This window comes from Mauremys reevesii, linkage group 3, assembly GCF_016161935.1.
Source record: "Mauremys reevesii isolate NIE-2019 linkage group 3, ASM1616193v1, whole genome shotgun sequence".
In the NCBI taxonomy this organism is placed as follows: domain Eukaryota; kingdom Metazoa; phylum Chordata; order Testudines; family Geoemydidae; genus Mauremys; species Mauremys reevesii.
In genome coordinates this window covers 124,018,044-124,025,029 of record NC_052625.1, presented here as the reverse complement: position 1 = coordinate 124,025,029, position 6,986 = coordinate 124,018,044, and the positions used below count along the sequence as shown (strand labels likewise).

The following is a 6,986-nucleotide window of genomic DNA, read 5'->3' as shown; positions in this document are numbered from 1 at the left end:
CACCGGCCCTGCTGGGAGGTGAGGTGACTATTATCTGGGCTGAGCCAGCAGCGTGGCTGGGGTTGGAACTGGAATCATGCGCCCCTGCTCTACCCCATGGCTTCTGCTGGGGGCTGGAACTGGAGCTACGAATCCCTGCCCTCTGGCTTGTGACAGGGACTGCAGCAGGGGCCATGCGCCCCCTCACAGCTTCTTAGGGCTGTGCACCTCCCTTCCCCATGGCTCTGGTCAGGGCTGTGCGCCTGTGGCACCACTCCTTCCTCACCCTCCCCGCTTCCCCCCATGTGTCCTGATATTTTACTCTTGTGATCTGGTCACCCTACCTCTTGCTGATCATATGGTATGATTATACACTTGTTTTTTAAATTAAAGTATGATGAGAGAGACAGAGAGAAGAAGAAGAAGAATGGGCCTGATTGTTAAATTTAGATTGCAAATGCACATGCAAATTGTGTGACCAATTGCATGGATCATTTGTCCAGAAATACCATGAATATGTAAGCAAGCTGTGTAACTGTGTACAAATGGCCAGTTGCATCCATAAATAACGTGCAGAGGCCTGGCTGTATATGCAAATTAGAGAATGTGCAGCTGTATACAGACATAGTAACATATTTATGCTCCAAAACCATAAATAATACAACAAATGAAGCGGAAAAAAAGAGGTAAAGCAAAGGAGAGAGAGAGTGAGCAGGTAGGGCAGATTAAGGAAGGATTAGTCTTCTGTAACTAGATAAACATGTTTCTTCACTTAAGCTATAGTTGATATGCATAAAAGGAAAGAATAAATATCTCAGGCCTTATCTGCCTTCAATGTACAAATAATGTATATTTCCTTCACTAATTTCCACAAAAATTGGGCTTAAATCCATTAGTCTTCTTCCACCTGATTATTCAGTAATATTTTAACAGCTCTGATAACCTATGTGAGGCCATAGAGTGACTGAAATATTTGTCAAACAAGCATCTTCTTGTAAAATCAACAAACACTACTTTATTCAAAGAATCCTATTGAAGACAGCAGCCAAATGTATTATTGGTGAAGCACACTGCATATGAGATACGTGCCTAATGTTCACCAGAACATACTCATTTAGATATCTCCAGATATAGTTTAAAGATCTACTATTTTGTTGATAAAATTCTTTTCATTCCTTTGATGACTAAATAGCCAACTCTGCAGCATCACAGAAAGCACTGGCCAGGCATACAGCCTTACCTGGGGGATGTGTTTCTAGTACAATCAGAATACAAGCCTCAGCAAAAAAAGATTACAATCTGATTTCAGGAAAATGAATTATGAGGAATCTTGCTGTTAAGAGGACACCTAAGAAAAACTGAACGTACAACTTGGGAGCGGAAAATTAGTAAAAAACGGAAAAGAAAATAAGTATTGCATTTCATAACTTTTAAATAATTCTCATTTCATGTTTGCATACAGCTCTTAGCCTTCCTGTAACTACAAAGCAGTAAATCACAAACTCTGGGGATTGTATAAAAGTTTACAAAATGAACGATTTGACTAGATTCCAGGGAGTGTGGAGGGAGGGACAGATTTACAGGTATAAAAAGAAAAAATTCCATGGAAGTAAAGCTGGCAGACAAATCCTATGTTGTTATCTATCCCCACATTCCACTGTTAAAGGGCCATGAGTTCATAATAAGATGTCATTCTCTTTAATCTGGCCAAACAGGCACTTCATGGAAGAGAGCTAATGAACTCTGCAGCATAGAGGAGGAGGTGAGGTATTTAGCATACCTCTGTGTCACACTCTATTGTCTAACCCGTGTGGAGCAGATGTTGACTAAAGGAGAAGAATCAAGGAAATGCTATCTGCTGAAAATTCCCCCTTTGAACTGATTTCCCCCAGGATGAAAGTGTTTTAAACTGCAACACAAAGCATAACCCTAAAAAATGACTGGGCCGAATCCTGAAGCTGATACTCAGGTTTCACTCAGTCCTTACAAACATCAGCCAGACTCTGGCTGGTGTAGCTGTTTCTCAGGCATCCAGCAGCTCTCAGGATTTGGAAACATGGGGAATTTTGCACCTGGAAGGACTTCATGAATTGGTCTGCTGAAAACAGAAAAGATGGAATTTCACAAAGGTCTTTTTGAAGATGCACATACACCCCACCTACTCGCTAGATTGCCAGATACATACTTTCATAACAATGACCTTGGGGATTCCACCAAAGAAGTGCTGGGAGTTGCCTACTCACTTAGTCTGGGGTGGATATGGACTCTTCCCTTGTTGACTGACAACCAAGGAATGTCATAATTGCACAATTATTGCCTCTAACCTCTTCAAATACTGCTGGGAAGGGGAACACAAATATCTGCCGCTCTCCCTGGAATGTGCTAGGAAGGGGCCAGTCACTCAGCCTGCGAAAAGGATAAAATCCCCTTTCCAAAAAAATGAATTCCTTGAAAAGCAAACTGGAGACACCCTCCAGTTCTTCCTAACTCAGGCAGATGTCATTTTAAATGATCCTTTAGAGAATAGATTGCAGAGTTCATCTCCCCAATTGTGATTGCATAAAGCATTTATATCAGAGTGAGAATATCTTATTAAATTATCAGTTGACTCACACATCAAGGATGACAGTTATCACAGTAAATCAGCTCAACCAAGACTTGCTTAGCAGATACAGTGTAGCCTAGTGGGTGAGGCACTAGAGTAGGCCTCAGACCACATGGGTTCTAGTCCCAGCTCTGCTACTTACCTATTGGGTCTCCTTGGGCAAGTTACTTCACCTCCCTGTACCTCAATTTCCCCACCTGCAAAAGAGAGACAATGATACTAACCTTCTTTGTAAAGCACTTTGAGATCTCCTGCTGAATAAGGCTTTATTGTTAAATAAAATGGCTAAGAAGTCTGCTGCGTTGGTTACCCGCCATCAAAATCCACAATCTTCCAATACTTCTATCTGCAACGTAGCTCTGCTTAGAAAGCCATGACTAATATTTGATTAATCAGCTGGGTTTTTTTAAAAGGCTCTGTAATGAAAAGGATATACCAGGAGGACAGGCCAAACTACAGAAAATTGGAGCTCCAGCAACAAAATCTAAAAGAATGGGCATTTTAAACAGAAATACTTTAATCAAGCATAATGTCTGGCATGGTAACAGTGGAGGAAGTATTCCATGTCATCAGTGTGGAAGCCTTCAGGCGAAAAAAAAAATTCCTTGGCCACTCAATAAGTGACGAGAGTTATAAATATTTATGTAAACGTTAATTTGCTTTCAGCTGTACCTTGGAAAGCTCCTTCAGTTCTGCTAAATTATGCTGCTACATGTCAAATTCACAATTTTAGAAAGTTATTGTCAACACTTTGTTATAAGTGGATATTAACTAGTATTAAATTGTGATGGAGTTCCATAAAACTACAACGAAAGAAAAAAAGTTAATGGATACCGCCAGTACAATGAATAGAGCCCTACCAAATTCACAGTCCATTTTGGTCAATTTCACAGTCATAGGGTTTTAAAAAACATAAATTTCATTATTTCAGCTATTTAAATCTGAAATCCCATGATGTTGTAATTGAAGGGGTCCTGACTCAAAAAGGAGTTGGGGGGGGCAAAACGGGGGAGGGTTGCAAGGTTATTGTCAGGGGGGTTGCAGTGCTGCTTACTTCTGTGCTGCTGCTGGTGCTGCTGCTACCTTCACTCTGGGCAGCTGGAGAGCGGCGGCTGCTGGCCAGGATCCCAGCTCTGAAGGCAGAGCTGCCGCTGGCAGCAGCACAGAAGTAAGGATGGAATAGTATGATATTGCTACCCTTACTTCTGCACTGCTGCCTGCAGAGGTGGGCCCTCAACAGGGCCGGCTCCAGGGTTTTTGCCACCCCAAGCAGAAAAAAAAAAAAAAAAAAAGCGATCGCGATCTGCAGCTCTACCACCACCGCTTCAGTCTTCGGCAGCTGGTCCTTCACTCTGAGAGGGAGCGAGGGACCTGCCGCTGAAGAGCTGGATGTGCTGCCCCTCTCTGTTGGCTGCCCCAAGCACCTGCTTGCTGGGCTGGTGCCTGGAGCCGGCCCTGGACCTCAGTCAGCAGCCCCCACTCTCCAGCCACCCAGCTCTGAAAGCAGCAGTGCAGAAGTAAGAGTAGGGTGACCAGACGTCCCGATTTTATCGGGACTGTCCCAATATTTACTTGTTTGTCCCGCGTCCCGACCAATGTTAGGTCGGGACACTGGACAAACAAGCAAAGAGAGCGAAGGAAGCCCGCCTCCCCCCCCCCCCTCTCCTCCCTCTCCTCCCATTCCCCTTCCCCCAAATCCTCCCCCCCCCCCCCCCCCCCCCCTGTCTTGTCTCCCCCAAATCCCCCCCCCCCCCAAGCGCACCATGCCCAGAGACTGCGGGAGGGAGGAGGAGGTGGGGAGTGCGGGTGTGGCCTGGCGGCCAGCCCCGGGCGGGCGAGACTCGGCGCGAGAGGAGGGGAGAGAGGCGGCGGCCCGGGTGGCGGCTGCGCTGGTCTCCCCCCCCTGGGGGGGCTCCCACTCGGGCTGCCTGGCTGCCACTCCTGCGGGCGGGGAGAGGGCGGCGGCACGCGTGGCGGCGGGCTGCGCGGGGCCCGGCGGCCCGAGGCCCCCCGCCGAGCACTCGGCAGCCCAGTCCCGCTCGTCTCTGCAGACCCCCGAGCGGATGGGGGGGGGGGGCCTGCTGCCCCCACTCCGGGCCCGCCCGCAGGGATTGCACAGGCAGCCAGCCCAGCCCAGAGGCGAGGGGCCAGGGGCTGCGCGCGCGGCGCGGGCCCTGGGTCAGCAGGCCCGGGCTCGGGGGGTGGGATGCCAGCAGCCCGCCCGCGCCTGGCCAGCACCAGCTCCCCGCCACAGGGAGCCGCAGCAACAGCAACTGCTGTCTGTGCTGCCCAGGTGGGGAGAACAGCCGCGCTGCTGCCCCCAGGCCACCCCCCACCCTCTCCCTCCAGATACCACGCCTGAGTCCCTGCTGCTCGGGCCCAGGCTGGATCACACTCACCCCCCCCCCCCGCCCCCTCCCGCCCCCCTCCCAGCTCTCGGAGGGAGAGGAGGAGGGAGGGGGGGGGGGATTTTTTTTTTTTTTTTTTCCGAAGTAAGAGTGACATGGTATGGTGTTGCTACCTTTCTGTGCTACTGCTAGTGAGCTGCTGCCTTCAGAGCTGGGCGCTCGGCCAACAACCACCACTCTCCAGCCACCCAGCTCTGAAGGCAGCACAGAAGTAAGGGTGGCAATATCACAACCCCCCTAAAATAACCTTGCGAACCCCCAGCAACTCCCTTTTGGGTCAGGACCCCCCAATTTGAGAAACACTGGTCTCTCCCATGAAATCTGTATAGTATAGGGTAAAAGCACACAAAAGACCAGATTTCATGAGGGGAGACCATTTTACGTTTCGTGATGCATTTTTCATGGCTGTGAATTTTGTAGGGCCCTAACAATAAATAACAATAAATAAGTGAGCATGATTTTCCACTGCTTGTAATAAAATGTTGCCAACAGCTAAATTAAACTAGACTTCTTGTTACAAGTAGCCACTTGAGTCAGTGAATACTGACCCTGGTCATGTGACCAGGGATATTAAACTTCTGTAATCCTGACCCATATCAGGTGACTAAGGCCAGTAAAGAACAGTAAGGCAGTAAAGAACAGTCTCTTAGTAGCACTCCCATTCATCAATCTTTATTGCATGGTGCTATAGGAAAATTGAATCTTTTTGACAAGAATGGAGTCAAAACAACCTCATGAATCACTCATCTGGAAGGGAATCTGGGAGAGTACAGAAGAGATGGTTCCAACACTTAGAAATTTTCCTGGATGCAAATTTTATTGATGAGAAATTGGGGTGAAATCCCTCATAGTGATACAGAGACACTGGAGATCTCAAACTGCTATATAAAGTCATTCAGAAATTTAAAAAAATACTATGATCCTCACAGTAACGTCAAATAGAAAAGGCACATTTTGTTTACAAGCAAATAGTGGCCACGTGAGGCCATTGCCCATTATGTTACAGACCTACATAATAAAGCTAAATTAACTTGAACAGTTAACAGAGGGGCTAATTTTCAAGATATCAAAAAATTCTCCTGTCCCCAGTCAGTAGAAATATCAAACCTTTGGGGAAAATGATAATCTGGGGGAGGGGGAGAGAGTGGAGCAGGTCAATCAAAACATTTGGCTTTGATAATTTGGAAATGTTCATTTCCAATTCTGACTTACCTATCTCATAGAACTAGAAACCCCCTTAAACCTCTCTTCCCGGCTATTTTAGTATCAATCATCAAAAATTTCAGAACAAGTTGTTTCAAACCTACAAACTAAGATTTTCATTCTGGAAAAAAAAATGTCACAATGGGATGTTTTGATAATTGCAAAACTTTTTTAAAAAATTGAATTGGGAGATTTATCTCAACCAATCCTTTCCCACGAACAGTTTCACTTCAATGAATAGGTTTTTCCAATGGAAAATAATTTTTGCCAGAAAATTCCTGACCATGTCCACAAATTAGAGACCAAAATATGTGAGGTATAATTGATAGTAAGGTCAAAGTAAGGTAATTGTGAGGAATGGATTTGACTGCAAAAAGCACTGAATATATAAAGAGCTGGTGAAAACTGAGCTTGAAATAGAAGTATTAGCAAATAGTGAAAGAAGTTAATCTAATTAAGAATGCGTATGAAGGCATAAAGTCAGAAGCAAAGGAAAACACATGGCATAGACAAGAGTAGTAAATGCAATAAATGTGGAGCCAATCACAACTTAAAGGTGTCCAGCCTAAGGTGTGTTGTGTCTTGTAATACAAGCAACCAGATTGTAAAAATGTGTCACTCTTTGCACAAACTGCAAAGAAATTAAAATAAAAACACATTCATTAACATACAACTGCAGGACAAGGCTATGATTATGATGCAGAAACAAGCCATGCATGATATCTTTCGTGGGTCTTTTAATACATTTACACAGTAAAGTTCTACAACAGATTGTTTTGTGACACTGGAAA

General features: G+C 45.6%; 1 long non-coding RNA gene across 1 annotated transcript in view; it reads right to left on the bottom strand.

Moving 5' to 3' along the window:
* Positions 1-1,872: 1,872 nt before the first annotated feature.
* LOC120400291 overlaps positions 1,873-6,986 on the bottom strand; it is a 28,293-nt gene continuing 23,179 nt past the window's right edge. Inside the window, exons 4-5 of the long non-coding RNA XR_005595686.1 lie at positions 2,727-2,781; positions 1,873-2,077 (exon numbers count right to left, since the gene is read on the bottom strand). This is a non-coding gene — a long non-coding RNA (uncharacterized LOC120400291). The remainder of the gene's footprint in view (positions 2,078-2,726; positions 2,782-6,986) is intronic.